Source organism: Bidens hawaiensis, unplaced genomic scaffold (genome assembly GCF_021521415.1).
Source record: "Bidens hawaiensis isolate Kalapana, Puna unplaced genomic scaffold, B.hawaiensis_p1.1 tig00043832_1, whole genome shotgun sequence".
Taxonomy (NCBI): domain Eukaryota; kingdom Viridiplantae; phylum Streptophyta; class Magnoliopsida; order Asterales; family Asteraceae; genus Bidens; species Bidens hawaiensis.
Genome location: NW_027497775.1, coordinates 3,385 through 14,380, shown reverse-complemented (window position 1 = coordinate 14,380; position 10,996 = coordinate 3,385). Strand labels below are relative to the sequence as shown.

The 10,996-nt window shown below is 37.6% G+C and overlaps 1 pseudogene; it reads right to left on the bottom strand.

Moving 5' to 3' along the window:
• Positions 1 to 6,824: 6,824 nt before the first annotated feature.
• On the bottom strand, positions 6,825 to 9,744 carry LOC143594552 (putative LRR receptor-like serine/threonine-protein kinase At2g24230 pseudogene; annotated as a pseudogene).
• Positions 9,745 to 10,996: the final 1,252 nt, after the last annotated feature.

Sequence of the window (10,996 nt, the reverse complement as noted above, 5' to 3'; positions counted from 1 at the left end):
CCGGGGAACATCGTCATGGATCAGGTCAGATTCATTTCATGTTTCTACATTGGCGCCATCCGTGGGACCGGCAACGAACCACGTCTTGTTTTTCGTCTCGGTCCTCCGATCTGTTCATCAAATACTCTAGGTTCTACGATTTATTCTTTCAGATCTGTTCTATGGAAGTCCAAAAATCCGTAGATCTGAAAATATTTCTAGATCCGGAAATATACAAGAAGAAATACCACCAAACTTTGGGGAAAACCCTTAGATCTGTGTGTTTTATAAGTGAAATATACCAGATCTAGTTATGATTTTTTCAGATCTGGGTTCGTTTGAGCAATAATCACCTTTCATATTCATAGATCTATAAATCCTTTCAGATCTGTTGGTTTTTACATAAAACCTACCTGATGTGGATATTCAGATCTGTTCCACGCGCGCTCAACCCTTCGCCATGCATGCGCGCTCGACCCCGCCATGCATGCGCGCTCCACCCCGCCATGCATGCGCGCTCCACCCTTCGCCATGCATGCGCGCTCAACCCCCGCCATGCATGCGCGCTCAACTCCCCGCCATGCATGCGCGCTCAACCCTCCGCCATGAATGCGCGCTCAACCCTTCACCATACATGCACCGAAAGCTCTCGCATAACGTATGTTAGCCTAATAATATCCCAAACGGCCACGCGCCAAACATAAAGGTCGGGAGCCCAATAATATCCCAAACGGCCACGCGCCAAACATAAAGGTCGGGAGCCCAATAATATCCCAAACGGCCACGCGCCAAACATAAAGGTCGGGAGCCCAATAATATCCCAAACGGCCACGCGCCAAACATAAAGGTCGGGAGCCCAATAATATCCCAAACGGCCACGCGCCAAACATAAAGGTCGGGAGCCCAATAATATCCCACACGGCCACGCGCCAAACATAAAGGTCGGGAGCCCAATAATATCCCACACGGCCACGCGCCAAACATAAAGGTCGGGAGCCCAATAATATCCCACACGGCCACGCGCCAAACATAAAGGTCGGGAGCCCAATAATATCCCACACGGCCACGCGCCAAACATAAAGGTCGGGAGCCCAATAATATCCCACATGGCCACGCGCCAAACATAAAGGTCGGGAGCCTAATAATATCCCAAACGGTCAAGCGCCAACGTAGGTTGGGCACACCTCATAATTTGCCCGAGGATGGGAACCTTGTAATACATCCACTTTTAGTTGATATGTTTTTGCAGGTTCGGCTACGAGTCGCACAAGCACATATGACATTATTATTATTATCTGGCCGTTTGTGCCTCCATTATTATTTTGAAGACAAGCCGGGATAGTCATCCTGCGTAGAAGAGGCCCTTGTGGGCCAGTCATTATCATCATATTATAGCTCATAAGCCGCAACTCGCGCATGCTTCGTTATTTTATAGCTCGTAAGTCGCCTCGCGCGCAAGCTTCATTATTTTTATAGCTCGTAAGCTGCCTCGCGCGCAAGTTGCATTACATTATTATCGAGATGCGCACTCTATCTTTTATCAGGCCCCGCGCCACTACTGTTATGATGCGTGCTATATCTTATTCATGCCAGTGCACCATTATTATCATAAGGATCACAACATGTCACCATCATGGAGGAAACCTCTCAAAACTCAAAGACAATAAAGACAAGGCCGAAGAAAGAGGAAAAAACCGCCTCATATCCTAACACACCTTATGAAGTCCAGCGCTCCACCTAAACGCTTGCACGCCTAGGAGCAACACTGGACTTGGGGGGCTTGTAGGGGTATGGTACTAAACCCGGCTTACGACCTTAATTTATTATGTCTGGCTTATTTTATTATATGGACTAATACAATATTATTGGGCTGAGGGGGTTTTGTGGAGATAACCCTAACTGGGCTAGGCCCATTAGGGTACCATGATGGTGGCCATGAGGCTCCCTATATAAGGAGGTCTCCACCTCCTTATTAAGGGTTAGTTGTTCTCAATAAGAGCCACCACCATAACCATTTTTGTGTTTGTAAACAAGAGATCCTTGAGATTTCTTAGCAGTCACCTCCACACCCCCAAAAACCATTGCATATCTTAAGCTACCGGAGAAGAAGATCGAGTCGTGGTTCGTTCATCTCGAAGACCGGAGACATCGTCATGGATCAGGTCAGATTCATTTCATGTTTCTATAGCAACAAATCAATGTTTCATACATATATTAGGTGGCGAAAATCTAGTTTACGCGAGAGATGGTGTGAGGTAGACACCATATTAAACGTCCCTAATTATATATATATATATATTAATTTGAAAGGTTAAAGCCTCTCACATTTCAGTATTGTTGTAGTGCTCCAATATTTTATGCATTAGTTACAAGTCTTTAATGCATATAAAGCCTGTCACCTTTTGATATACGTGGGCGTAGCTTGTTTTTTGCAGGCCACTAAGCTTTCCATTCTCTCTCACTCTAAGTTTCTTCTCCCCTATTCACTATGATGTCTTTTCTCTGTTCTCTTTCTCATCTTCATGGTTTCTCCCTCTAAACATCAAGAGCTCGATCTATGTGTCCATTCATTTTCTAGCGAGTCCATGGCTGCCGTGGAAGATTACAACGGTAGTGGATCTGCAACTCTTTATCTAGAGAGAGAAACAGGAACCAAGAGTGGGTTCTAGAAAAACAAACAAATATATGGGTGTTGCTCGGTTTGTTATTCTAGATCTGGTCAGGCAAGACGTGTATGAAAGCTGTAAAACCTAAACTTCAGGCATCTATATTGATATGAAAATGAATACAAATCTTCGTAGCTTTTAATAATAATAATAATAATAATAATCATAATAATATAACAACCCATCTCGATGTTTTTTTATTCGAAAGAGAGAATATTTGTGTGTGTGACTGTGTTCGCTGTAATTTCATGGATAATTTGCGGGAAATAATAATGATAATAATAAGGTACAATTTTGGTCAGCTAACCAGCATTGTACAAAGTTTGATATATAAATATGACAAAAGTGACGAGTTTGTTACTTTCTGGTTGTACGTGGTTCTTAGAGCAATGTTACTAATATATGCTCCTTAAAAGGTTTAAATTGCTAGCTAAGTTCAGAACTTCTAGAATTCTAACTCCATCACAGTAAGATGAAGACACTTCGAAATTCACTTGCGAATGATTGATTTACCCGCCACAAACTTGATGTATGCGTCCTTAAATAATGTGTTGTCGCTCCTTATTTACCCGCATCAAACTGATGTATGCGTCCTTAATAAAGGTGTTGTGCCTTATTTACCCGCCATCAACTGATGCATGCGTCCTTAATAAAGGTGTTGTCGCCGCAACACGCGGCGGGCAAAAATTCTAGTTGTGTTTTCATTTCATTTCATTAAAGTGGCTAAAATTCTGGTGTGTTTGGGATTCCTTATTTTCCTCTCCTTATAACTTATGATGGTTGAATAAGTTCTTTTTGTGTTAACAAAGTGTTTGGAAACACATAAGGCGTTTTTCATTTCAATAAGTTGGAGTTTGCTAACTTATCTTCCTATAGGATTAGAATACCCATTCCATCCTTCCAAGTTCCATTCCTCCATTACTAAATTATGTCTCTTTTGGTCATTTAAATCAATAAGTTAAACCAAACACTTTTAATAAATAACTTATTGTCTTATGTTAATTCAAACACCTTTCTAGAAACTCCTTATTAACTTATCATAAAAAGATCTTTTTACCTTAAATAAGGAATCCCAAACACCCCTTAATAGTTTTAATGAATATACCTTAACATAACTTTAGCTGTGAAAGTTGAAAAGGTTTGAATCTTGTCAATTGAGTTTGAGGGTTGGGCCGAGAAGGAGATAAATGGGCTTTTTGTTATTGATCCAGTGGGTTGAAGAACTCCAAAGCCCACCTCAAAATTCATTTTTTGCAATTTTGAATGTTGTGTTACGACTTACGAGCATCATCCATAATGACATCTTAGACTTTGGATATTGTGTGAAGCCAAATCTATGAAGATAAAGGCATGAAAAAAAGGTGTTCGGTTCATATTGACCATGTGTTTGTCAGCATTTACATGCAAATCACATTGGTTATGCGTTGTTTAGTACCCCAAACGCGAAGCACACTAGGGGTGTGAATGGGTTGGCTTGGATCAGTTTTGAGTTTAAAGCGAACAAACAGCCAAAAATTCATTTTTGGGTTTTTGAAAATGTCTGGCTTTGGATATTTTGGTTTTCACAATCGAATTAGTTCTTCCGGTTTTGTCATTTGAGCGTGGAATTCTTAGACACAAACCGGCCCAAAATGACATGAAACTTTGTAAGTAATATTTTTTCTTTTGTTTATTGATAATGCTACACCATTTATTAATTTTTAAAGTTTACTTAGCATTCGAAAATAAAATTTATAATTCATGCATAAATTCAATAAAAATAACAAAATATTTTTTTTTTTGCTTTTTACAGGGTTGATTCAATCTTTTCGGTTTTCAGAACATGCAAAACTGGAACCAAACAGTAAATTCGGTTTATGAAAAAGCTTAAAACCTAACCGTCAGCTTTGGGTTGGCTAGGTTAGGTAATTATATTGATTGCGTGATGATTATTTCGGTTCCATGCACACCCTTGCTAATCATGTGTACATTAATGCCTCATCTAGAGTAGACAAGGGAAACTTCTAAACACTGTGTCTATGAAGAAGCAAAGCAAAGAAGCTAAACCATTTTGTGTTGATCAATATCAAGCACTTTAGTCAAAGTGATATATGAAACTAGATTCTACACAATGAAGTTAGTGTGAAGATTTGAATGTCAGTATAACTAGGCCGTGTTTATGAGATTTAATACATATCTCCGCAAGGGGTAGGAGCCGCTCAATCATCTTAGGGGCCTAAAGCGAAGTAAAAATGACCTTTTCAAGCTTTATTGTAACAAAACCTTAGTTATTTGTTCGGGCTTAGGGCCAACTATAGTAAGCTTTTAATAAAATCTATTAATAGTTACTAACTTCATAACATTACATCTAATGATAATTAGTGAATAGTAAAGTCATATAACAAATGAGCATAAATAAAGTATTCTAACAAGTAACAAGTCAACATAAATCAAAGATGATAATTAGCTGAAGTAGAACTCTTGAATGCCTAAGATCGGAAGCTAAAGACTTAAATGATACAAAGGGTCGAAGCTGAGCTGTTGAAGTCTTGAGTAAATACTGATAATCGATTGTAAATTTGTAAGATAATAGATAGATTGTGAATTAGTCAGACTAATAGTTTACTTACCAAGAAGTTAGAGAAATATAAAAAAGAAAAAAAATAGTTGACTATAAAATATCTATAATGGATGCCACCATCAGTTTTTTCTTGACCAATGATGTTAATTTGGAATCAAGGGTTGAAATCTTATCTTTTGTCCAAGGAATCAGATTCTCTACAAACACATTGATAAGTAACCCAGGCTTGCTAAATTTGGGGGTGTTAAAATAGTTGTGGTGAAGGTTTGGTGTGTCCAACTTGATACAAATGTGTAGACGTGTCACAAATCTAAAAATCGTGTTAAACACTTGAATATGAATATGCACATGATTTCACGGGTTGACACGTACACAATTCGTTTAACCCAAATTTATATTGAGTCTTTTTGCATATTAATACAATAAAGTTATAAAACGATTACGTTTAAACCACAAAAATTGATAATTATATATCTTTTGTTTATGACATAAAGCATTTTTTTTTCTTAAATCACAAAATCAAACGGATTAAACGAGACAACATGTGACCTCAACTCGTTTAGTTAAATATGTTTATGGGTTCTGTCTAAAGCTGACCAGGCTCATTTAGACGAAAACCTGAACCCCTAAATTTCATGTCAGGTACACATCGTGTTAGAGATCAAACATGTTAAGTATTAAAGAATGTATTATATTTTGAGGTTAGCCTTTATTTATGCATAAATGATAACACATCTTAAAAGCATGAATAATGGCATGCCTTTTGAAGCAACAATACCTAATCTATTCCTAGCCATAAAGGTTAGAATTTTGAGTGAGTGAAATGTAAGTCTGTAAGTATTATTGACTTATTGATATATGTTGGTTATTTCACTACCATACAAGAAGATATTACCAACCTAATGCTTACATGGGGAAAGACAAGACTATCATTTATGGAAAATTAACTTTGGGTCCATAACTTTTGTCTTTTAAGGTTGCATGTGAACATAGCAAATTTATGGCTAACAAATCTTTGGTTGGTCACCATTATATATATGATCATGAACCACAAATCACCTAATATCATGGATGGACTTGCAGAAGTGATCCATAACTCACACAAAGTTCCATGGATGATGGAGCCCAAGCTTAAACACAAAGTTTGAATCCAAAATTTTAATAAATGGTGGCTAACAAAAGGTTTACCTAACATGAGAATCCAATATAGAAGATACATGATACATTAAACTCAAAGAAAACAAAATGTAGTAATATGACAATTATGAAACATGAAGTAAAAGATGCATACAAAACCTAAGTGACCCTACTTTTTCAAATGTCGCGTCATGGAACGATACATAATACATTAAACTGAAAGGAAACAAAATGTAGTAATTGAATCGGAAAAGAAAGTTCATATCACGAGAAGGGCAAAGAGCTCGTGAGGGTAACTACCCCCATGTGGCAAGCGAAGAATCCTAAGGGCCAGAGACAACAACTTATATAGTGACTGGTAATACACGTGACCCTCTAAATATAACCAATGACATGCAGATTACACGTCAATGCATACATTATCATGCTTTTAACGTTTAAGTACGCGAAATAAAGAACATATCTAGTCATTTGGTTTGTAGACTTTAAATTCATTCACTAATTAGCATTTTGCCCTTAAGTGTTACAACTTACAAGATAATCTCATAATCTTTCAACTACTATGAGTTATATATTATTATTACATTTTGTCTGTTTGCAAAATCTTTTTAAGACAAAGAAGCTAAGAAACAACTATGTATCAAGTTAAAAAAAAGTTTATGCCACCAACAAATCCATGATCAATAAGTTAGCTAAAGAAACTGTACACCATAACAAAGAACTAGCAAAACATAACTCCACAAAAAAAAAACAAAAAAAAAAGAACACAATACAAAGAACTAAACTTGATCTCGAAGTATGATTCATAACTGTTCAAGATCTTTAAGAAGTCCAACAACTTGTTGCATGCTCGGTCTCTTAGCCGGAACATCAGCCGTACACAAGTAACCAATTTTCAACCCCTCAACCATCTGACCCTCGGTTCCAGTCCCACGAGTCTTCGGGTCTATACTTCGGGACCCGCAATTCTTCCTCACTAAACCTCTCACCCAACTCACCAAGTTTGCATCTTTTGAAATATTATCATCGGGGTACTCGTCTTCAACGGGCTTTTTCCCTGTTATTAGCTCAAGAAGGATCACTCCAAATCCGTAAACATCATATTTTGGAGTGATCATATTTGATGAAGGGCTTGGGCTTCCCTCTTGGTTTAGAAACTCGGGTGGCACATACCCGTGGGACCCACGAGTGATCTCGTCTTCAAGGTCATTACCAAAGATTCTTGAAAGTCCAAAATCCGATAATCTTGGTTCAAGATTGTAATCAAGATACACACTACTCGCCTTAACGTCTCTATGAATGATAGGGGGTGAACACCCATGATGTAGAAACGCCAATGCACGAGCCGTCCCTAACGCAACTTTATGCCTAAACCGCCACGTGGTCAACAACCCCGCGGACCCCACGTTTTGGATCCCGTTATTGTTACTTTCATCAACTTCCCATGTATCAGAACTCCAATCTTCGGTAGTCTGAACCCCAAGTGGAAGATCATGAAGCAAACTATGCAAGTTTCCGTTTTCCATATAATCATAAATCGCAATTCTTTGATCACCCGCCAAACAATAACCCGTTAAAGGAACAAGATTCGGGTGTTTTATTCTTCCAAGATGCTCAAGCTCTCTTGCAGCTTCTTGATCAGTCATGGTGGACCCATGGACCAAAACCTTAACCGCCACGTGGATGCCACCCGGCAAGAATCCTCTGTAAACGGGCCCGAACCGCCCTTCGGCTAAAAGGGTACCCCTATCGAAACTTGAAGTAGCCGAAAGAAGATCGGCGAAGGTGAAATTTAGCAACGGCTTTTCAAAGATCACAACGGGCACTAAAGTTGCAACCTTTACATCGGCTACCCAAGTTGTTGAATCCGTTTGGAACGAAAACGGGCCCGATATTACTTGCTCTTCTTTGTAAGAATCTTGTTTGACAACCCACATTTGTGTTGTGTTCCGACAACCAAATACACAAAACATCAACAACGCGAGTAAAAAGATTATTGAAACGGTTATAACTAAAGAAACCTCTAGTCTCAAATGAGTATGAGATTTTCCCTTCAAAAGATTCGGGTTTGCAGCGATTGGGCAACTATTTGATAACCCAATGAACGCGGATTCGTGTGAAAACTTGGCATCACCGCAAAAAGTAAGATTATTGTAAGAAAAATTAAATCTTTCCATCCATGGAAGCTTTTTCAAGATAGAAACTGGTATCTCTCCAACTAAATTATTAACCGAAAGATCAAGAATTTGGAGGATTTTCAAGCTCAAAAGTGGGATCTCACCGGTGAGATGATTACTCGAGAGATCGAGTGTTTTTAAATGCGTTAACGACGATATCTCGTTGCTGATTTTGCCAAAAAGATTGGTGTTAGACAAGTTTAAGTACTCTAAACTATGCAGCGAGTCGAAGTCGATCAATGTTTGCTTTAAAAATCTGTTCTTGGCAAGATTAAGGTGTTTGAGATTATGCACTTGACTCAAATTAGTGAAAAATTCACCGCTAATCTCATTATCAGCTAAATCAAGATAAACCAAATGAGAACTAAAACTCACTTGAGAAATATGACCATTGAACATATTACTACTCAAATCAACAACTTCTAATGGCTTCTGCAATATCTCAACAACCGAACCATGGAAACGGTTCTTGGAAACATTAAGGTAAGCCAAAGCTTCCATTTTAAAAAAATCCGAACCCTTTCCTTCGAGTGCATTTCCCGCAAGATTCAAACTTTTAAGCTTGGCAAAAGATGAACCAAAACCATCAGGAAGAACACCACTAAACTTATTCGAAGAAAAGTCAACAAAAGTCAAAGAATGACACTTCATGATCCCCAATGGAACAGTGGAATCAAACCGGTTTCGGTTGATATTAACAACTTGCAAACTTGTTAACAGACCAACAGAATCAGGAACACTACCAAAGAACATGTTATTAGACAGGTCTAACTTTTCAAGTGACACAAAGTTTGCAATATTAGTTGGAAGGTTCATAATAATATTATTATTAGAAAGATTCAGGCTTTTGAGTGAACTCAAACTCCAAAAATCAGAGGGCAAATTAGTAATTTGGTTACTACTAAGGTCTAAAGATTGAAGCTTTGTGAGTTTACCAATAGTGTTATCTGGTATAGAACCAAACAGACCCAAATTGGTAGCAATAAGACCAATCACATTTTCTTGATTGGCATCACAAAACACAACTTGCCATGAACAAACAGGTGCAGAAAGATTGTAAAAAGATGATGAATTTGAACCCATTTTGGTAAAGAAATTAGAGATGAAGAACTCATCTGTATTGGGTATGGGCTGTTGTTGACCAAGGGTTGACCAAGAAAACAGAGTTAGAATAGCAATTGAGATAAAGAAAGCAAAACCCATGTTGGGTTTTTTCAAGAAGGTGGAGTGGAGTCGCTAAAGTGAGAGAATATAAGAAATTTATATATTTGTAGGTGGTAATGAGCCAGAGGAAACAAATCAAGAAGAAAATTAACGGGTGTTTTGTCTTTGTGTTGGAATGCATTAAAGTGCAAATATGGAAAAAAAAAATAACTTTGATTTATATTTTTTTAATTAAAAATAAATAATCTTACCTTTATTATATTGGTAGGTAAGAATTTCATTTTTGACGTCTAACCTTTCGACTGTTTTTTTCTAAATGGATATTCGCTAAAATACATTTAACGTCGTTAAGTTTTAAAAAGAGTTTCAAATCGATGTTCTTTGAACGAAAGAAAGATACAAGTCGACTGATGTAAAACTTATCTCGAAAATGTGATCGAAACAACGAAACGGTGTTTTAATTCGGGTGTTGAATTTCTAATTAACAAAAATCAAGTTATTTGAATCACCGTTTCGAGATAAATTTTACATCAGTCGACACATATCTTTCTTCCGATCACAAGCCCTAAAACATCGGTTTGAAATTTGGAAAAACACTTAACGATGTTAAGTGATTTTTTAACGGGGGTCCATTGAAAGAAAATAGTCGAAATGTTGAACCGTTGACATAAATTTTTAAAAATGAAATTATTATCAGGTAATACACAAAAAATGAGACTATTTATTTTCAGTTTGCCTTATTTTTTTAAATGTGTATGTTGTAGTACCGGTGTTTCTCTCAAATGGTCATAACACTTGTCATATATTATTACCCAAGTTCGAATCACCCTTACAATGGTGCCGCCCATATTTCAGAGCATGCATATGTGCCGAGATTTGAACCTGAGACACCCCTAAAAGGAAACCTAAAGGCCATGAGGTGTGGGTCATTCCCCACTCTTCAAAAGTCCTATGTGGCAGGATGATCCTTGAAGGGTGTCATTTGAACACCACGTTGGGCCCATCTCGTACATGCTCATGTGGGTCATTTGAATGGTGGGTGGCTCAACAACTCATCCTCCAATCAATGTTTTTTTTCTTTTCGTTTCTTTTTGGTATTAAATAAAATAGAATGATGGAAAATGACCCAAGATAGACGTTGAGTAATATGGTTGAATGATGAAGGAAAAGATGAGTTGACATTGACGTAACGAATGGTGAAAAATAAGAATAGCAACCTAGAGTGATAATGGCATAGGTTTGATTTTTATGCACTTCTTTAAATGGGGAATTAGGGTAAAATGCAATTGGGAGTGACAACAAATAAGTGAGTG